The following is a 22,335-nucleotide window of genomic DNA, read 5'->3' as shown; positions in this document are numbered from 1 at the left end:
GACCTTTTCCTACTGAGCTGCAATCTTAAATGTAAGCAATAAGAACAAAAATACACCACACTCAGTAGCCCAGTCTTTAGCGCCAAAACTCCGCAAGAGGGTCAGGGAGAAGGCAAGGGAACTCCGTGAGTAAACTAGTCAATCCCGTAGGCTTCTCTTTTAGCTGTTTGGTTTAATCTGATAGGGATATTTAGGTTTTGACTAATCATGCGGAGCTCTGTGAGGCGCGCCCCATGCTGAGTTTTTAATTAAAACGTAAAGCTTAGGGAGAGAACTCCAGGAAAGAAATTCTAATTCAGAACTCTTGGGGGTATATACAAGCTAAACCTGGTTATTTTAAGTCTAACAGTATACGCGCCGGGGAAATTTGTGTGGGACAAGATTGAAGAAAGGATTTTTAGCAGCTTGAATTTAAAAAAAAAGAAGTATAAACTGTTTAAACACATGACTCTCCAGTCCTTTGATAGCTAAATCGATCCTGCATAGTCTGCACAAACAGCAGATTGTGAGGGTGGATTGTACCGCTTCGGACTCTGGTGGAGAAATGTGTGTGAGTGTGTTTTTAAAAAACCCTTAGCTTATTGAGGAGAAAGGATATTGCTCAGCCTACTTCTTGCTGGGCTAGCTTTCTACTTGGATGGAATTTGGCTTAGTGGTGGGTTTTTACCATATGAACCCCCGCTTGCAGTGAAATAGTCTGTCCTATTCTACTTCTTTAGGATTCTACAACATTGGATTTGGATTTGATATCCCACCTTTCACTCCCTTTAAGGAGTCTCAAAGCGGCTAACATTCTCCTTTCCCTTCGTCCCCCACAACAAACACTCTGTGAGGTGAGTGGGGCTGAGAGACTTCAAAGAAGTGTGACTAGCCCAAGGTCACCCAGCAGCTGCATGTGGAGGAGCGGAGATGCGAACCCGGTTCCCCAGATTGCGAGACTACCGCTCTTAACCACTACACCACACTGGCTCTGCTGCATGCAAAGATCAAGCCTGCCTTAATTTCTTAATCCAGTGGAGCAGTGCATAGATAGATAGATGATAGATAGATAGATAGATAGATAGATAGATAGATAGATAGTATGGCGGATTCTCATTTTAAAATACTTTGTTCTTAAACACATTTTGCAAAGCACGGCTGAAAACATAAAAATTGCATATTCTGTATTAGTTCTAGCTTTTTGATAAGTGATTTTTCGTGACTGAGAAAAGATTGTGGCAAAATACATTATGTTTGTATATATGTCAGAAATGTTCATTTTTATTTTTATAATATTTGTTAGATTTGATCGAAACTTTGTGTTGTTGTTTTTAACATGTGACTGTTAGAAACATTGACTGCTCTTCTGAGAATAGCACGATAAGTACTGGTGAAAACCTACACTTATATTTCTGGAATTTGCAGTTCACCCAGTCACGCTAATTCTCAAGGTCATATGTGACCGAGGTTATTTCAGGGACTGAAATTTCTAATCTCTCCGCTACTATTCCCATCTCACTCCCCTTGGCTTCTTAAAAAAAACAAAAAACAAATATTGCTACCACAAAGGATTAATCTGCACGTACTGTACTTGTAGCGGCATAGTTTTGTCTTGTTTCAAGTAACTATTTCATTTTGTAATGGAAAATATTTTTAAAAATATACTGATAATGGTGGTTATTATAATATTTCATGCTTGGTTTAGGAAGTATACTATATATAAATATACAGTGGTACCTCAGAAGTCGAACGGACTTCCGGAACAGATTCTGTTCACCTTCCAAAATGTTCGGAAACCAAAGCACGGCTTCGGATTGGCTGCAGGAAGCTCCTGCAGCCAATCGGAAGCCCCGCCGGATGTTTGGCTTCCAAAAATAGTTTCCAAACCGGAACAGTCACTTCCGGGTTTGCGGCATTTGGGAGCCAAAACATTCGAGAACTAAGCTGTTCAAAAACCAAGGTATATATGTTAAGGGGAATGTAAACTGACCAATTAATGTACATAACAACCAGCTATTGTGCATATTCACCAGGCCTCATAGATAATGTGCACATAACCCTTCCATGGAGGGAGAATTGTGCACATGTCCCAGTCAACATGCAGATAGCACGTTTGTAGGCCCCCTTAAGCATATTCCCAGTGCTCAACTTTTATCACCCTCCATACACAAGGTTCTAAATGGTGTGGGGAGCACCTGTGAGCAGAATCTCTCATGTAGAAGTTCCTCCATCCCACACGAGGGATGCTGAAGCTGAGTGACAGGAGGGGGGAGGACAAGCATGTACCCACTCTCTCCTCCTGCAATCCTAGTTGTGCGGGGAGGGAGGGATGGGACTCCCCGGACAGGGCTATAGATATCATGAAGCTTGAATTGCAAATCTCTTTGTGTGTATGGTTTTCTAATTCTAGTTTGCTGGCAGATCAGAGACTACGGTTTCCTTAACCATGGTTTGGTATGATGTCTGAACTAAGCCAGGCACATTATAGCTGTGATAGGCAGCAGCGGGAAGACAGTTTAAGAGGTGTAGGATGAGGGAAGCAGCGTTCGTGGGACCGGAGCGTTCTGCTTTCTATTTCGATGCATTAAAAAATATACACTTGGAAAATAGCATGATTGGAAAAAGAGCATGATGAGGCTAAGCAATCTTTTGTTCTAGTTCTGATTTTTGAGCTTCAGGTGCTGTAATTTTGACAAAATATTTATCTGGAAATCTTTGCAGAGTGGATGATGATATAAGGAAACAGACTGAAAAACAAAACTGCATCATTTAGGCTCCATCTTACTGCTGCCGCCGCCCACAAAAACTTGTCAAAGGACTAGTCTATACAGTACTTGTACATGTAGAGAACTCCCCCCCCCCCATATCACCTACATAGCTTAGCTCCTTAGTTTGAAACTACAGGCAGAACAGAGGGGAAATTAAATTAGTCATAGAGAAATAAATTTCTTTTGGGAGCTTGACTGGCCGAGAATTTTACACTTAATTTGTCCCCAGAGATAGTTCTCCTCTCGGCTTCTCTCGGTACTATTTAAGTCTCTAGCTCATTATAAAACTCTTTTCTCTGCACCTCTTTCAGATGGGTCAATTTCTCCATCTGTTTGAAGCCCGCAACAATTTCCAGAGTTTACATCTTCTGTTTGAGGGAAATCTCCATGAACTGAAGCTTATGTTGTCAGGTTATCAGTTTGAAATTCTAATTTTAGAGCCTGTAAATTCTCAGTTGTTGTTCAGGTTCTTGGTGGTCCTTTGTCACCACCTTATTCTTCCATATTCTTTCTCTCGCCTCAGGGCAGTCCTATCTGGGTGCAGTTCCAACTGCCCCTCAAATCTGCTGTCCCTCACACCGAACTTATTTTAAAAGCGTAGGAAGCTTCTTCCCTTTCCTTTGCCAAAATAAAAACCCCACAGTGTTTCCAACGCCACTTGCCCATGCGCTGCCTGGATTTTTCTCTCTCCTCACCACTTACAGGCCAAACAGCATTTTGATGTTGATATCATTGATTGTGATATTTGAAAAATATCACAAGGAAACGTTAGGCTCCCCCCACCTCAGCACCCCATCATAATTGAAAAAAGATCGATACTTGTGTCAGCAAAATGGAGGCGTATAGGAATTGCTGAGACCATTGTCAGATCTATAGTGCAATGGAAGCAAGTATGGAAGCGAGTATATGCAGGTGGCACTGTGGTCTAAACCACTGAGCCTCTTGGGCTTGCTGATCGGAAGGTTAGCGGTTCGAGTCCCCGTGATTGGGTGAGTTCCCATTGCTCTGTCCCAGCTCCTGCCCACCTAGCAGTTCAAAAGCATGCCAGTTCAAGTAGATAAATAGGTACCGCTGCGGCGGGAAGGTAGACAGCATTTCTGTGCGCTCTGGTTTCCGTCATGTTGTTCCATTGCACCAGAAGCAGTTTAGTCCTGCTGGCCACATGACCTGGAAAGCTGACTGTGGATGAACGCCGGCTTCCTCAGTCTGAAAGCGAGATGAGCGCTGCAACCCCATAGTCAGCTTTGACTGGACATAACCGTCCAGGGGTCCTTTACCGTTAACTATATCACTATAACTGCCAGGACTTCCCCAGAGAATTGTGGGAATTGTAGTTTAATGGTCAGAATTCTGTTAAAAATCCCTAGTCCAGACCCTGCTGCCTTGACCCTTCTGTTTTTCGTAGCATCATTCATGTTTACAGTATCTCGGTTAGCAACCATGATGTGTTCTCCAGCTCCAAACAGCACTCTTGATCCAGTTGATCCTATTGGATGACCATGATTCGCTTTCAAAAAACCCCTGATGTTTACATAGTTACGATTTAAAAAACCAAAATAAAATGCAACAGTGCGTTGTGATGGGGAGGTCTGCACTGCTTTCCACGCTTCAGCCTTGACTCATGCTGCCTCCAGAGAAGGATGAGAAAATAAAATGATGCTTGCACCATTACTGTTAATGGAATGCAAACAAACAAGAACATCTTAAGAAAAGAGGGTTCACCTCGATATGCATTGCACCAATTCAAGAGCTAACGCTCTTGGATGAAATGCGTATGTATGAAAAGTAAGAACGCAGCCCAAGGACAATGGGCGCGATGCCATTGGTTTATTGCTGGAGGTACCACTTTTTATTTTTATTAATATTTTATTAGAACAATTCCATTTATAAAAAGAGAGTGAGAAAAGTGAATGAGATTGAAAAGAAATAAATACTGTTACATTACCACATATTAATATACAGGTGTGTATATTCTTATTATCCTAATGCACATATTACCTTATATCACGTGTCATTGTGTTTTCATTCCACTATGCGGGGATCGGGTCCTTGAACCACAAAGACTCTCCTCCTGCAAGAGAGGGGAGTGGTTGTGGTCGGGAGCCGGACTTCGCCTGGCTGGCGCCCACGGCCATGGGCAGGCACCCAACCAGGTGCCTGCGAGGGGGCGTGTATAGCAGCCTAAATTGCTGGGGCGCCAGCCTCCCGGCCTCACTTTTCGTCATCCCTTCGCGAGTCACCAACCCTCCACTCCCTTAGAGCTCAGGGTCTCAGTTTTCTTTTGGCCTTGCTATGGACCTTAGGTTGGTCGCCCTGGTTGTCCGGGGGGGGGGGGGCTGGTAGGAATTTTTCCATTTGGCATTAGGCTTTTTGGTTTTTTCGCCTACCTCGTAGCAATCGTCACAACTTTCGTGGTATTGGTGGGTAGGTTAGGCATTGGAATAATTTGTTGTGGTGTGTCGAAGGGCTAGGTGTGGCCATCGCCTATGCCTTCAATTTTTGGGTATTCCCTTAAAGGAATCCGGCGGTCGTGTATTCTGTCCGATGCCTGCGTGGCGGGAGGCCATGGCACGACCCTCGGTGACATCAGGGGAGAACTTATAGTTGGATTAGCATCAACAGGCTCCACCTACTGGTGAATAAACCCCCCTGTTTTAGACTCACCCCTGTCTGAGGGGCTGGAGTCAGCTGACGTAATCCAATGCCTAAGCCAATACCTTTTCACTTGCTGTAATCAATAAAGTCGTGGCCTTTTCTTGCCCATTAACCTTATATCACGTGTCCTTGTGTTTTCATTCCACTATGCGGGGATTGGGTCCTCGAACCACAATGTTGTCATGTCAAGCCATTGATTAAGGGGAATCGTATCTCTATTCTTCCTTAATGATGGCCCTACCTCCGTGGCAGACTTCACATGTTACGTTAAGTGCTGTTATCACTGGAAAAAAGGGTATCGGGAATAATTGGCTTTTAAAAATCTCATGCATTTTTATACGGCCCTTCATTGTATCAGATGTCAGGGTGGTGTGTACAGCTTGAGAGAAATACCACCAGCAGCCCAAACAGGAAAACAGCTGTTAAAGCTTTGAGACAGACTAAAACTTGTCCAGTTCTTAGCATAGCAGGTATGTTATCTGAATATATGAATTTGGGATGGGAGGAGATAAAAACTACCACAGGGGTTCTCCTCACCTGTCACAGCCAGTTGGTGACCCACAAGATAATTCTGTCTGCTTCTGAAGTTTGTCATTTATGCAGCTAATCAGGAACTCTTGGGTGTGGGTCTCCACTTCCACCTATTTATGAGCAGTGATAACAAAACTGAGAAGTGTCCAGGAGTGTCCAGGACTCTCACAATCCTTTCTGATTGTTTTTCTTTTTTTAATCATTCTGCTAACTTACAAAGCATGATGCTCCAGTCCTTCCTGCTTCGCAAGTGCACAAGTCTGTACATTTTCTTAGCTGTGGGTGGGATGGAATAAGATTAAATAAAACATAAGCAGTGCATAACTCTTGCACACAACAGCTTGCAAGCCTAAGTTACCTTGCTTTCTCCTTTCCATATGCTGTCCCATATGCTTTTAATTTTATTTTTTTGCTGCTCTTGTGCCTAGAAATATCTTTAACTAAATTTCAAGTTAAAAAATAAAATAAATGAGCAAATGATATAATTACTCCAACTGCAAAGAAGAAGCATAATTTCCTTAGCATTATTTCAGTGCGCCAAATTCAAAGGAAACTCTTTAAACCCCACCTGATAAACCAAGCTCATGGGTTGTCTGGGGGCAAAATAAACCAGGCAATCCATGAGCAGTAAGCCATAGAACAAATCTTGGCTACAGAATGTGGCTGCTTTGTTCCTTCTCCAGTCCTGCTGTTGCCATGCTGCTAGAAGCAAACCATGGTTTGGTTTAGCATTACATCCAAACCCAGACTTATTGCTTATGTCACTCCAGCCAATGAGTCTGAGTTTGGATGGAATGCTAGGCCAAGCCATGGCTTAGCTTATAGCAGCACAGCAGTAGTAGGACTGGAGGAGCGGGAAAAGCAGTCACAATTTTCTCTCCAGGAACCAGCATGTTTGCCCCATGGTTTGGCTTAGAATTCCATGTGGTCCAGGTCAAATCCTGGATGAGGTACACCCAGGCAACTTGTTTGCTTAGTAAGAATTTGAGTCCTGGTCTTCCCAGGCCTTTTAATCCCTATAGCATGCCAGTTTTCCAAGGTTTTAGACTCTTTATTTATTATTCTTTATTCACTGTATTCTTTATTTTCTGTTAAGTGTTTCTTTGTTTTGGCCATTTACCATCATTTTGCTTCTGCTGCTTGCTTCTGTTGGTGGGGTGCAATACTGTTGGTAGATAAGTCATTCTTTGTTAAAAAATATATACATTCATACCTCATGTTATGTCCGCTTCATGTTAACGTTCTTTCAGGTTACGTCCCGCGGTGACCTGGAAGTACTGGAAAGGATTACTTCTGGGTTTCGCTGCTCGCACATGCACAGAAGCACAAAATGATGTCACATGCATGCGCAGAAGCGGCGAATCGCAACCCCCACTTGTGCAGAGGCGCTGCCTCGGGTTGCGTTCTTTCCATGTTGCGAACGGGCCTCCGGAACGGACCCCGTTCGCAACCAGAGGTACCACTGTATACCTTTTTCCATCTATAAGACGCCCCCATGTATAAGACACCCCCTATTTGGGGGGACTTCGATTTAAGAAAATGGGAAGAGATCTATCCGTGTATAAGACACCCGCCAAATTTTGGACATCATTTTTTAGGGGGGAAACCTAGTCTTACACACGGAAAAATACAGTAGTTACAGTAGATGTGGTAGCATGTTTGACTTTGCCACCTATTGCCCTAAGTAATTTCTCATTTGGTAAGTGTGCATGTCCCGTTTCCATGTCGGATATGCCAAACATCTGCACAGCATGTATACAAAACTCTTGAGCAAATGGGAGCAGGCTCCTTCTGTAGCAAGTGGGGATAGGATACCCTCCTATCCTAGCCCTCTTTGAATGCTTATGGAAGTCAGTTTGCATTTCAAACCGGATGCCATGCTGGCAGTGCTGCACTTCCCCAGAATATCAAAGCCACCCGTGACTCGTTTTAATAATTAATTATGAATTGAGCAAATAGCAAATCAAATGACTCAAGGGACAGAAATATTCCGGTTGTTGCTGTTGACGTTAAAGTTAAGGTGATTGCAATTTCTCTTAATATTTCTAGTGGTGCTTTGCTTTTAAATAAATGATGCGCCAGCTTATAATGCTTGGCACTTCAGTTTTATTGTAAAAATGGATGTGAAAGCTGCTGTGGTGCTCTGCGGCAGTTGTGTTGGGAGAGAGAGGTTTGAATCCCCGCTGAGCCTCAAAGTTTCTTGGCTGGCTTGGGCAAACCAACTTTGTCAGATATCCCATGGAGCCTGCTAGGGAGGTGAAATGCCACATCTACTATCCCATGCTTCTTGGAGTAAGGGAACAGTGGCTCAGCTGTTGTCCCTCCTGATGTTGTTTGACAACAACTTCCACCAGCCCCAGCCGCCATCAACATCTGGAAGGCCACAGAAGAACCACCTGGTGGAGTAAGGCCTGTATAAACACGTAACAAATAAATAGGAAACAAATTGCAAATAGCTTCCTGTGCTGTGCCAGGGGGAAAAAAGACAGATGCTAGCTCTGGTGCTCATAAAAGAACCCAAGAAAACTCACTTTGATTTTCTGAAACAATTGTTTTATCTAGAGAACGGTATTATTCTTAGACTAGGCTTCAGCTCATCTGGTCGAAAGTCAGGTGTGGTATATTATCGGACTACAGTGGTACCTTGGTTCTCAAATGTAATCCGTTCCGGAAGTCTGTTCCAAAACCAAAGTGTTCCAAAACCAAGGCATGCTTTCCCATAGAAAGTAATGCAAAATGGATTAATCCATTCAAGACTTTTAAAACAACCCCTAAAACAGCAATTTATCATGAATTTTACTATCTAACGAAACCATTGATCCATATAATGAAAGCAGTAATCAATGTACTGTACTATAAAATAAATAAAACAGTATTGTAGATGATAAAAATTAAAATTAATTTTCTTTCTTACCTGCACTGATGATAGTCATTGTTTGGATGGGGGCTTTTATCCATTTCTGCAGTCACACAATCAATCAAGCCATCTATCAATCAAATCAATCAGTAGCTGAACTGGGATCCACACAGTCACAAAAACAAGTTAACTGAAAAAGCCTCAAAACAAAAAACGCAAAATAAACAAAAGCACCAAATACAAGCTCCAAATATCACCTCAGAACACTGCAATCAGAAACAGAAGGCTTGAATTACAATGGGAAGGACGCAACTTAGCAGTACAACAGGAAACACAGGGGGACTCAAAACGGAGCAAGTTTGGCTTCTGGGGAAAAAGTTCAAAAACTGGAACACCTTCTTCCGGTTTTGCAGCGTTCGGGTTCCAGGTTGTTTGTGAACTAAGCTGTTCAAAACTGAGATACCACTGTATGTTTTTTATTTGTTCGTTCTTTTAGCCCTGCATTTGTGGTGTCAGCTAATCAGCGGGAGGGTGGGGTTCGATCCCACATTGGGTCCCTGCAGCCGATGCAGTAGGATACAGCCCCCATTCATCAGCCGACGAGTGGGGATTAAATTCTGCTCGGGGAACAGGCACATGTGTAAGACGCAGGCTTTGTTTTCACACTTCCTGCAGTGGCAGCAGCAAATGAAGGGGAGAAAGAATCTTCTATATTCTTCGTAGTAGGGTTGGTATGTATCTGATTGGTAGGATGGTTGTCTACCCAATGTTGAGCATGCTTATTCTCCATTTGTGCTAGCGTTCATGTGGATTTCCAATACCGACATTGTGGGATGGGCAGCGGTGCTTACCTGAGTGCACATTACCCAGCAGCGGAAATGCTGTATTTTCTTCATTGGTGCCTTCAGACAGCGCCCACCTCCCTGCCACTCTGCCCCTCCCATTCTAACTTCTGGTAAGCCCCAACGGAGCAGAGACATCGCCTTGCCAACAAAGGTCCGTATAGTTAAAGCTATGGTTTTCCCAGTAGTGATGTATGGAAGTGAGAGCTGGACCATAAAGAAGGCTGATCGCCGAAGAATTGGTGCTTTTGAATTATGGTGCTGGAGGAGACTCTTGAGGGTCCCACGGACTGCAAGAAGATCAAACCTCTCCATTCTTAAGGAAATCAGCCCTGAGTGCTCACTGGAAGGACAGATCCTGAAGCTGAGGCTCCAATACTTTGGCCACCTCATGAGAAGGGAAGACTCCCTGGAAAAGACCCTGATGCTGGGAAAGATGGAGGGCACAAGGAGAAGGGGACGACAGAAGACGAGATGGTTGGACAGTGTTCTCAAAGCTACCAGCATGAGTTTGACCAAACTGCGGGAGGCAGCGGAAGACAGGAGTGCCTGGCGTGCTCTGGTCCATGGGGTCATGAAGAGTCGGACACGACTAAATGACTAAACAACAACAACAAGCCCCATTGGCCTCCGCTGCCATCTGCTACCTTGCATTTCAGTCTAGATAAGGGAGTTCACATATGCAACGTGGAAATCTTGTGCGTCCTGATGCCTGGTAAACGAATTAGGTACAGAACAGACCCATAAAAGCTGAGCTTCCTTTGGCTTTTTTAAAGAAAGCCGGGGGGGGGGGGACAAGCAAGTTGGGAAAGTGGGTCTCACATGAAACAGTGAGCAGGCATGTGCTCTGCCACTCCTGCTATTGAATGGTATCTTCAAAGGGATTGTAAAACAGGGAAGATCTTCTTTGCTTCCAGCCACTACAGATCCCATGACACGTTTGCTGCAAGAGCAGAAATTATTTCTCTCCTCCCACTCCCCTCTCGTGGCCAGAACTAATTTCTGTTTGGATAACTTGCTCTGCCAAAGCCAACATCTCCCCGGCAATCTCAGCCGGTTACAGTATTCCGCCGAATCTCCTGCCCCTAGAATTGTGCAGCATTGCTAGTTGCTGTCAGTCGCTGGAAATCTGCCGAATTGAGAGGCTGTAATTCAAGACGGGAGTGAGGACATCCTTGTGTACATTCATAAGATTCTTCTGGTGTTGGGATAAAAGGTGCTAAATCTTTTTATTGTTACTATTTGAGGAAGTTGAAAGGTTAACAACAACAACAGCAGCAGCAGCAGCAGCAGCAACAACAACAACAACAACAACAACAACAACATCACTTCATGGTGCATTTTGAAAAGCTACCATTTTGGTAATTCTCTGCATTTTTTTGTTTTTGCAAGATTGTTGCATGCAATAATCGAGGCAGCACTGATCTTCTCAACTCTTAAATGTGTATTTATTTATTTAACACACATTTTCATCCTGCCTTATTTCCAAGGGGCTTGAGGCAGAATATGTTGTTTTATCATTGCAACAATCGCCCTGCAAGGTAGCTTTGGCTGAGAGAGCCTGGCCTGAAATCACACAGTAAGGGACTTGAATGAAGTTTCCCTAGCCTTAGTCCTACACTGGGATGCACTGTGGTCTAAACCACACATCCATCAGTGGACCCCCTCTGACAAGAGCACCCTGGAAGTTAAGGAAGAAAGTCAAGAAGGAAGAATCAATTCTTGGGAGCTTTAGCTCTTTCTCACTTTATTCGTTTTGTTACAATGCTGTGCTGCGTTTCTCAGGATTAAGTCCCACTGTGTTCAATAGGATTTACTCCCAGGTCAGGGACGCGGGTGGCGCTGTGGTCTAAACCCCTGAGCCTCTTGGGCTTGCTGATCAGAAGGTTGGTGGTTCTAATCCCCATGACGGGGTGAACTCCCGTTGCTCTGTCCCAGCTCCTGCCAACCTAGCAGTTTGAAAGCACACCAGTGCAAGTAGATAAATAGGTACCGCTGCGGCGGGAAGGTAAACGGCATTTCTGTGCGCTCTGGTTTCCTTCACGGTGTTCCATTGTGCCAGAAGCGGTTTAGTCATGGTGGCTACATGACCCAGTAAGCTTTCTGTGGACAAACGCCAGCTCCCTCAGCCTGAAAGCGAGATGAGTGCCGCAACTCCATAGTCTCCTTTGACTGGACTTAACTGTCCAGGGGTCCTTTACCTTTACCTTTTACCTAGTCCTATACTCTGACCACAGCACTGCACAAGCTCTCTGTATGGACAAGAGTTCATACAACAACACTGATGCCTTGAAGATCATCTCATGTCAACTGGACATTTGCTGTTATTCACAGAGCAGGTCTGTTTCCTTCAGCTTCAGATTTATAGCAGGAGGGGTGGAGAGCAATTAAACTAGGCAGAAGCGTGGTATGGATTGATTTAGACAGGGAGCAAAGTTGTCAGGCTTTTTCAGATTTTGAAATGAATAAAAGCTGTGGGGCATTTTCTGTTTCTTGAGTGTTTGAGAGTGCTTATGAAAATTTTAAACTAAAAAAAAATTAAAATCTTGTGGTGTCTTGGCCTGAAAACATCATGAATAAAATATGGTCCCTTATTGCTAGGGCACTCCTTGATTACTCGAAAGCCTGGAAGAACGTAGCAGCGGTTCATTCACTTTGTCCTTTGCTAATTGCTGTAGTAAACTTGTTGGCATCTTCGGAGGCGCAGTGTAAAACATCAGCCGTGAGGACAGTTCTTAAGAAGAGCAACTTGCAGCACACTTTAAAATGTCAGATGTTCCAAAGCGAGCAGGGCAAGAGGAAGTGGATTTGAGCGAGAGAGTGAGTGTGTAACCTATGAATCCTGTGCAGTGTAATTAAATAAAACCTATTTATGAGCACGAGCTCATGGCCGCTAATGGATGTTAAATGCATTAAAGCCTGACCCACTTTGTATCCGGTTTCCCCAAAACACTATTACACTGAGCAAATAGTAAATCTGAATGTGTATGGCTATTATCAATGAGTTACACATATCAAAATTCCTGAGTTTCTGCATGCAAATTATTTGCCCGAGACCATCTGTCTAAGCTAAATATATTTCAGAAGAATAAATCGCAAACAGACCTTCGAACCACAGCAGCCTTCTTTTGCAGGAAGGGAAGGGCACCTATGGTGACTACTTCTTTCCCAGCAGGGAAATTGGAAGTGAGAATCAATAACATCCAAACAGTGTGATTTCTTGTATGCCTATCAGTTGTTTCATAGGGGATGAGCTGGGTGGGGAGAAAGAGAGAGAGAGAAAGAGAGAGAGAAATCTATGCTGCATTGGCTGTCTAATTTGGATTGCCAATGGTAATGCAGAGCCACTCGCTTAAAAGAAAGGTAGGATGCAGAGGCAGAAACATTAGTGCTAATCTGCAGCAGAAAGACTAGATAAATCAGCAGAGCTCGCCTCTCGTACATCACTAAGGGAGAAGCTGAGTGCTACTCGACCATGTGCCTGAACAGTCACATCATTAAGAATGGAGCATGGATGCAAAATCTAAAATTCACTTTTAAGGCTGCTTGCTGGGTTGGACTGATAAGAACACTACAGTGTAAGTTTTTGAAATTTCATATAGGTGGGGACGGCGGCAGGTTCAGCATTATTTTCTAATTGAATCGTCTTCTTTTCACTTTTGCTATATTTGAGCTCATGCCTTCTTGATATATAATTGGCATTGCTTGACTAACGAATCGGAGTTTTCCATTTTAACATTTCTTTGTGCTTAGCCAGAGGAGTTTGGATATTTCCCCCCACCCCCCATTAACTCTCAATTTTTTAATGCTGCAAATTAGTGGGGGAAATACTTGAGAAGCAAGAGTAATGCCTCTCAGTTTGTGTATATATATATATGTTACTGCACCAATGTTATAAGTGTTTTATTCTTGGCAATGCTTGCTAATGAAAGGATGCTTTCTGTAAAAAAAAAAAAGGTTCTGAAAATGTAGTATAGGTATTTTCCATAATTTTTTCCCCCAAAACTGAGCAGTTGTATTTAACATCACTTTTACATCTGCAACAGAGAGCAGGGAGGGAAATGGCACAGGAACTATTGATTGCCAACATGAAATCTGCATTTAAGAAGTTTTTGAACAGATTTGATTTCACGCTGGTTCCTATCCTCCAAAGCAACCAGATTAGATTATCATATTTAATCACCACACAGTATGTAGCAAATAAATGCATTTGAAACTCCTCAAATATATTATCCTGCGTTAAGCTGAAACACTGCTCTCAATAGATGTTTAAAAAACTAAGCCTGATGCTAGTTTTCAGAAGAACATGATTTAATAATATATGTGCCAAGTGCAAAAGGAAACAAATGGAGTTTTGCTGTAGATATTCAGAGGTAGTGATTTTAGTTCAAAAATGCAATTTTTGAACCTTAAATGCTGAAATCTAAAGAGCACATGTCCTTTATGGCATTAGGAAAAGTCGTTATGATACTGTTAGTCACAGTATTCGCCATCAGAAAGAAAGAAAGAGAAAAACAGTTAGTTTATTGGATGAAGTGTTGTTTGGATAGAGAAAGTGGGTTCTAATTTCACCTCATTTAAGAATGCACTGGCTGGCTGTGTTAGCATTTTCCCAGGTTCCAGTTTTCTAGTCTGGAAAGTATGAAAGACGATCTCTATATTTGCAGGGCTGTTATAAGAGTGAATGGTTGTGACCTCAGTGGTTGTCCCAGGCTGTGTCTAGAGTTTGGAGCTCCCGTGGCAGTTTGATTTAACAAATGTAGTGCTAAACAGGAAGCGTGCGTTGGGGTCGTTGGGGTCCCAGCTTCCTTGTACTACTGAATTTTTGTTTACAAGCAGAAGGAACTGCTGATTTGATTTTGACTGCTCTGCAGTGCCACCCTGAAAGTGGACAGGGAGTTTCCTGGAGCCAATAAGGTTCCATCTGGCCTTGAGTAAGTCCTGATTTTGGTTTCTCCATCTAAGCATTGCGTCCTTCAGTTTAAGATGAGCTGCTCTCCTTTTCCTGGGAGAACCATCAGCTTGTGTCTTAGGTAACAGCTCTAACTTAAAAAAACACACACGTTACATATATTTATTAATATACTCACTCATACCTTAAGAGTTTCCTAGGAGACCGCGTGCTTAGAGACACTGATTGATTAGGTCATCTCGGTCCAGTATCTTCTACAATAGTGGAAGGAAAGGAATTCAAAAAATATTCTCTGTACCCACAGCCTGTGTTGCGTTGCCATAAGAGTGCCTAACATCTGGGGGAGCCAGGATCAAATCTCTACTCAGTCACGAAGTAGGTCACCTAAGGGTGATCTTAGGTAGGGTTGCCATATTTCAAAAAGTGAGATTGTTGAGCTCTTTTTGGCCAAAGTTGCTGAGCTTTTCTTAGCTTTGCCCAAAGTTGCTGAGCTTTTTTAAAAAGGAAAATCGGCAAAACGACCCTGCCGACATGGGTTGTTATACGTCTGGATTTTCCCGGACATTTTTGCTGATTTCTGCCCGGGCACTGCTTCCGACTGCCGTATTCCGAGTATGTCTCGGAATTCCAGACTTACTGCAACCCTACCTTAGGCCAGACTAGCCTACTACGCAAGGTTGTTGTGAGGATAAAGAATGTGGGGGGGGGGGGAAGCATGTGATCACCTTGAGCTCCTTGAGGAAAAGGTGGAATATGAAAAAATTAATAATAATATGCACACACACGTGCGTGCACACACACACACACTTCCACAACCACTCAATCTCCACTTCCCCCAAGAAGTTCTAATCTGGCATATGTACGGTTACGAAATGTAATGAGTGTTTTACTTCACTGTCATGTGAGACATCAGGCTGTTCCTTGAGCCCAATTAATGTCTACTTCAATTTGGGAGGTTTGATGCAGCACTTGTATGGTTTGGATTGACTGGTCACGCAAATTCTGTTACAAAGTCATCGATTTTGCTTGTTATTCATAAAATAACGAATGCATTCCACACGGCGGAGACCATTGTCTTTTCGTTTACAACACCAAATAAAGATGTTCATTCTCAAGTCTTTCTTCAGAACTGGGTTGACAAAATGAGTGTACTGCTTTCGTTTTCTGTCCCCCCCCTCCTTTTTTAAATGGAATGTTATCACTGAGGTCCATAATAAGACCTACCACAGATGTGTTCCTGTTTGCGTCTGTCAGCGTTGCCATAAATTTGTCAGTGTTATGCATCGTGACCCTGCACATGTGAAGTTCAAGAGGCACTGACTGAAGACTGTTAAATCAACTACGTGGGTCAGCAGTTTAGAGGGTTAAGCCAGATGGTGCCGCGAGTTCAAGTTAGGGTCAAGAGATCCTTTCCAGGGAATTGGAAGCTGGGTGTCTGGAAAAGAAGGAATGGCTAAGATGCGCAAGCCTGATAGTGTGAACAGAAGAAGCCAAGGAACAAAAACAGGCTCTAAGCAAGGACAGAGATAATGGAGAGAGGAGGCTCGACATTGGATTAACAGTAGCAGAATATTGTCTCTTGCTGAGACAAGATTAGTCAGCCTGGGTGATTTTCAAGTACAGTCATATCTTGGATCCTGAACATCTTGGTACTTGGACGTTTTGGCTCCCGAACACCGCAAACCTGGAAGTGAGTGTTCTGGTTTGTGAACTATTTTGGGAAGCCAAACATCCGATGGGGCTTCCGCGGCTTCCGATTGGCTGCAGGAGCTTCTTGCAGCCAATCAGAAGCCGCACTTTTGTTTCCGAACATTTTGGAAGTCGAACAGACTTCTGGAACGGGTTCTGTTTGACTTCCAAGGTACGGCTGTATCTTTGCGGGGAGGGGAAGTCTTTTGGAGAATATTCTGTTTTAATAGCAGGGTTGCATTCCTAGCTACAGCCCAAAAGGTTCTGAGTTCAAGGCCAGCTACTACTGAAAAGATTTATATGTGTTAATGTTATCCTGCCTGTATAGCATATCCTGTAAAGACTGTCGCCGGAAGAATCCTTTTGTGTGGCATACATTTCTCAACCCTGGGTAAAATATAACAGGAAAACTGGAAACGGACATTTGCCAATGTAATTCAGCATGGAGGCCGTTAGTAGGCTTCAGACACCATACTCCTGTTTGTGATGAATTTGACCAGCTCCTTTTTCTGATCTAGAGACAGAGAAGAACGTTACTTTCTAAACAGTTGTGTGATTGGCAGGGACGAAGGCAATTTGCATGTGTAAGACCAACTTCCCTGGTTTGTCAGGCCCAAATTGGACATGGCAGCTGCAGACCTGCCTCCTGAAATGCAGGTCTGCTCTTGCCATGAGGAAAGCATAGGTGGGAGGATAGTCTGATGTTAAGAACAAAAGGGATGTATCCATGGGGAGGGGTAATGCCCCTCTCCAGCTTTGTAGTTTTGTTGTTGTTGTTTAGTCGTTTAGTCGTGTCCACCTCTTCATGACCCCATGGACCAGAGCACGCCAGGCACTCCTGTCTTCCACTGCCTCCCGCAGCTTGGTCAAACTCATGCTGGTAGCTTTGCGAACACTATCCAGCCATCTCGTCCTCTGTCGTCCCCTTCTCCTTGTGCCCTCCATCTTTCCCAACATCAGGGTCTTTTCCAGGGAGTCTTCTCTTCTCATGAGGTGGCCAAAGTATTGAAGTCTCAGCTTCAGGATCTGTCCTTCCATTGAGCACGCAGGGCTGATTTCCTTCAGAATGGAGAGGTTTGATTTAGAGCCCCAATATTCTCCTCTAGCCCCCAGGATTCTATGCTGAAGTGAGATTAGTTGGGAGAAAAGGACCTGGGATGGAGGCCCCAGGCTGAGAGAAGTGGTGAGCACCCCTCACCCAGCTGTGACGTGTGATGGGGCATTCAGGAGGACAAGTCTGTCACTGTCATGTATGTTGCCGAGCGCATTGTGCCTTGGGGGTGGCAGGAACAGTATGGCAAAAGAAAATGTCTGGCCTGCTTAGTTTCATTCCACGAAAACGGCTTTATGAACATAGTGCAGCTGGGGATGGCAGATGTTTCCTCCTGACATGGAAAGTCTGTGGAGTCTTGTGCCCTGAAAAGGCGAAACCTTTTGTGGACTAGAGGCTACATCATCTGATGAGTGAAATGATATCCTAAGCTCGCACCAGTGCCAGGTTCTCTGGATGGTCTCCCATCCATGTATTGACCAGATCCAGACCTGCCTAGCTTTAGCAAGATGCTGGCCTAATGGACTTTCAGACCATACCCTGGAGATTCATATTTTGTTCTGCTTGCCTTTGTGTGAAAATACACAATCTGCATTTTAACAAATGACACTGAAGTCAGAGGATCCGTGTCAATGCTATATTCAGTATCTCTCTCTCTCCCCGCCCCCCAGTTTAGACATTAGACATTCAGCTGACTGATCCTTTTGCATGGTCGAAGAGCAGGCGTGTTGCCCTCTCCTCCAAAGTTTCCTTCTTCCCATTTGATCCAGCACCACCACCACTGACTTATTACTCACCCAAAGGTTTTTTTTACCAGCAGTCTACAATAAAAGCTAACAACAGTAAAATGCAATAAAATCAATGGGTAATGATTAACTGTGTTTTCATCACAGTTTAAACCAAGCAGTGGAAATCACTTCCATAACACCGGAATCCATTTTCTGCAGTCGAAAGCCCATCTTGAACCCAGTAGAAATTCCCCACTCATAGGATATCCCCTCTTTTCTTGAGAAGGAAGGATCTCATGTTGTGAACCTTCACAAGTACAACCAGGGCTTGCTTTATAATGGCATATTATTGCACGTGAGAGGTGAACAGCTCTTCCACCAAGTTAAAAGATGAGCTGGCAAGGCAAGCATCTGAGCCAGGGCCATCTAAGCCAAGGTTTACTAGTGTCCTTGCAGACACTTTTTTTGGTTCAGCATTCAAAGCTTTCTTTCCCTTTCTTGATAATGAGACTTCGTGTTCCCAGTGAACGCTTGCCCCCAATATACAATGACAATTATTCTTTTCCCAATTATGCTACACCCATCTGTGCAGAGGATTTCTTTTCTTCCTTTTTTTTTAAATGAAGTTTTAATAATAATGACAGAATGGTGTCTAGCACATCTCCTAGGATTAATGATGAGCTGGAAGAGTTGATGGCTGAAATGCATCCAAAGGCTATTAACGCCAGTTAGTCATTAATCCTTTCTAAAGCCCCAGGCAGAGGTCGTTGCCACTGTTATCAGATGGGCATGAGACAAAAACAGGTCGGTAGTGGATTTTACCATAATGCCTGTATAAATTGATATGTTCAGTCTATATGCGTTATGGGTCATTTGAGATCAAGATTCAAGGGTTTGGGATCGTGTCTCCATAGCTACTATGGTCATGATTGCTTTTCTTTTTTAAAAAACTAGTGTTCATACGTATTCCTGACCATATGTCAAAAGAACTGCAAACAATATGCACAACAAAGATTCGCTTTGCTGAGAATACATTTCTAGGCTCTCCTGGAAGAAGCAGCCGCCACTGTGATAGGATTTCTAATGGGCTTACCAGCTTCTGAACTAGAACCTCAGCTGCAGCAATGAACAAATCTCCACGTTTTGTTCCATCCCTGAAAACCTTCCCTTTGGGTTCCTGCATATCAAATCTCTGTTAAAGGAAGACGAGAAGCAGCAAACCAGGCTTTCATTTCTGGGCTATTGGCAACCCCGTACATGAACGAAACTGCTGGTGTGCTGAGTTTCCTGGGTTCGTGGAGATAGGGAAGGAATATTTGGTGCCTAATACTGGTTGTGGGGCTTTGGGCCCATTCCATGATATCATTGTACTTGCATATGATGCTTGATAGCTTCTTTTATGGTTGTGCATTTTCACAGCTGTGCCCAGTATAGGGCAACAGATATCCATGAATATCAGGTGTCTGTACAGGCAAATGTAATGCAAGGAGGACCTTTGCAGAAGAGCTAAGATAACAGCACTACTCTTGCATCTGGGGAGGTCAAAGGTTTTGGACCATTCCCTCAGGAGGGCTGAGATTACACATCTACAGCCAGACACATCCTAACCTTTCCTCCTTATCTCTGTGCAGTCGCCATTAAGCGATGTCAGTATTAATGATGTACTGGGACTATAAGAGCTGGGGATGCTCTGATTTTTTTGCTTGTCTAAGTGAGATGCTTTTGGGGATGCCTGTATAGATTCAGGTTTATGGAATCTTTCAAACGTGGCAAAACATAATCTGGAATTGCCACCAGCATCTCTGCTGACTTTGCACCTGGCTGTAGCAGTGGGGTGCCTTGATAGCTGCTGCTTGCTTTAATTCTACACCCTGCATGCATGCCTTCTCCTGTACAGAGCAACACCACTCTAGTACTGCTGAATTTCTGCACTGTACAGAAAGACAGATAAAATTTTCATGTAGAAACAAAAGGGCACATTTCTGAAACATAGCAGAGGCTTTTTAGTGGTGGTCACATTTCAGCAAATAATGAACTCAAGGTGGGCCACAAAGCCCTACATGCTGCACACAGTTTTAAAAACCTTATTGGGTTGCCACTGGACTCCTGAGAATCTCAAGGTTCATTTTTCCACCCTTCATGTATGCAGAGAAATGTTTTAAAATGTGATAGAGAAACAATGAATTAGAATGGGTCTCATGAAGTTTAAATGAGAAACGATCTAATTGACATTTTGCAAACCACTACGCAACCTGCATTGTTTTTTTGACATTCGCTCTTCTAATTTTGTGGTGCAGTTCTGCAACCAAATAATATGCATAAAGAATGCAGGAATCTGGAGAATGGAATTAGAAAGCAGAAAAACTGAAAGAAACCCAAGTCGACAAATTCACCCATCCGCAAGGGGGCCATGCTACTTCTTAAGTTCCTAGTTTTGGGCCCCATTAGTAACTGGTTTCCTTGTTGCTGTTAAGCGTCAAGAAGCGTTGTTCTAGCAGTACAGTGATTTTTCACTTGAGTATCCTTGATAGGCAAGCAGAGAAGAGATTTATTTTGTGGGGCAGGATTTGCCAAAAGCACCTGGCATTACTCCAGCTTATGTTACTGAAATATGAAATAGAGAGCCTCCAGTTCAGAGTGACTCTTTGTTGTTTGCTTAGAGCTATTTCTTAGCATAAGATATTAGCGAAGTCCTGGTCCCTTGCAAATCCTAGCCCTGCTTACCTGAATTCAGTGGGACTTACTTCTGAGTAGACATACTAGCCTTGTAGCCTTGTTCAGCAGCAAAACAGTGCTTTGGCTGTTTCAAAAGCCAATGTTATCTAAAATTTGCAGCTTTGAACAATGTTTTCCACCAGCCTTCCAGCTAACTCTTTTTGTACGTTTGTGGTTTGATTTACTAAGACGTATGCCAGTACATGCTCATTTGTCGTGACAGCTTCCTGCCTAGGCCATCTCCCCAAAGACCCAGCCAGACAGAATAACATTTTAATTTTTTATTCGTATCCTTCAACTCTGCTTAGCTGATAGTTGCGGTTCTCTCCGTGAATAAGGACCAATTAAAATTACTGTGTTGGCGAGCTTGGAGATATAGAGTAGGTTTGTGGGGGATTTGGTCTTGTGATTGCTTCATCATGTGCCTAGTCCACATGATGCTACCATTTTGCCTGCTTCATCCTGTGCCAAATTCTACATCGATCCACTTAACCCACATTCTCAACAATATCAGTTTGGTCATGTGAATTGCCCTGAGGGGAGAGAATCCCAGCAGTCAGTTTGAAATAGTCACGGCATTTATTTATGAGGCTTTCCTAGATTTGCAGGCATAGTGCAGAATTGATTTTAGGGCTGAACCAACACTGTTTGCCATTTTAGAAAATGAGGGGTGGGGAGGCTTTTGAAAGTTCCATTTCCTGTCATGTTTAGGCCTTCCTATGTGCTTTTTTTCACCAGTGACAGCAAATGATGTGGGCACGCAAGTGTCACGGTGTGATGACATGGCCTAAACATCACAGGGTCAGGGTAACTAGCCTTAATCTTCATTTTGATGTTAAAAGCCACACCTTTGCTTCAGTACTTTTGATATGTCACTAGCGATTCTCTTGTTTCACACTGAGGGAAAATATTTTTCTTTGAAGAGATTTTTCTTTTTCAGATATATACATATCATTATTATTTAAAATATATATATATATATAAAAATCCTTCCTGGTGTTTGTTTTTTTCCAGATTCCAAAATTAGAACAAGGCAAATTTCCTCATGGGACTCTTGGTGCAAGGAGGCATTGAACTTTTGCTGCCACTATAGCCTGAAGGAGCTTTTGCCGGTGGATGGGCCTTTGTTTTTCTGTGCTGTTGCCCCTTAAATTTGACTGTGTTGTGCTTTTGGCTTCTTCTGCTGCCGCCGCTACTGCAAATTGTACTGTTTTGTAAATTGTGACGCTTGTGCGTATCGTTTACTTAAGAAACCACTGAAACCAACTGCTCCGTGATGTTTGTTACTCAGTATGTCAACATGCCAAGTTAAAGTTGTTACAGATATTGTCAAAGTTGAATCGCCTTCACTTTGAGAGTCAGTCTGTGTGTGATTAAAAATGGCAGCAACATTAAAATGTAATTTGTGTATTTATATGTATTGATGGTTCCGGTGAACTCACAGGCCCAATATTTAACATGAGTAGTATAGTTCAAGTGGTGGGGAAACTTGCTATTATATTTTACTGGCTTTATACAGTTTCATTCGGGAAACATTTTAGAAGCCTTGCTTTCAAAACGAGAGATTAATGATCCAGTCATTTGCTGTGCAATCACAGTCACAACCAA

General features: G+C 43.2%; 1 protein-coding gene across 7 annotated transcripts in view; it reads left to right on the top strand.

Annotated features, from left to right (window-relative positions):
• Positions 1-22,335, top strand: part of RAPGEF4 (Rap guanine nucleotide exchange factor 4) — a 173,078-nt gene that overhangs the window by 37,691 nt on the left and 113,052 nt on the right. Inside the window, exon 1 of one of the 7 annotated variants that reach the window (XM_053359445.1) lies at positions 12,917-13,210. The exons of the other annotated variants lie outside the window; for them this stretch is intronic. The gene's annotated coding sequence lies outside the window, so the exon portion shown is untranslated. Of the gene's footprint in view, positions 1-12,916; positions 13,211-22,335 lie in introns of those variants that run through there. 7 annotated transcript variants of the gene reach the window in all.

The sequence above is a fragment of the Podarcis raffonei genome, chromosome 1 (assembly GCF_027172205.1).
Source record: "Podarcis raffonei isolate rPodRaf1 chromosome 1, rPodRaf1.pri, whole genome shotgun sequence".
NCBI lineage: Eukaryota > Metazoa > Chordata > Lepidosauria > Squamata > Lacertidae > Podarcis > Podarcis raffonei.
Note: the sequence above shows the minus strand (reverse complement) of the source record. Positions and strands in the feature narration are given on the sequence as shown.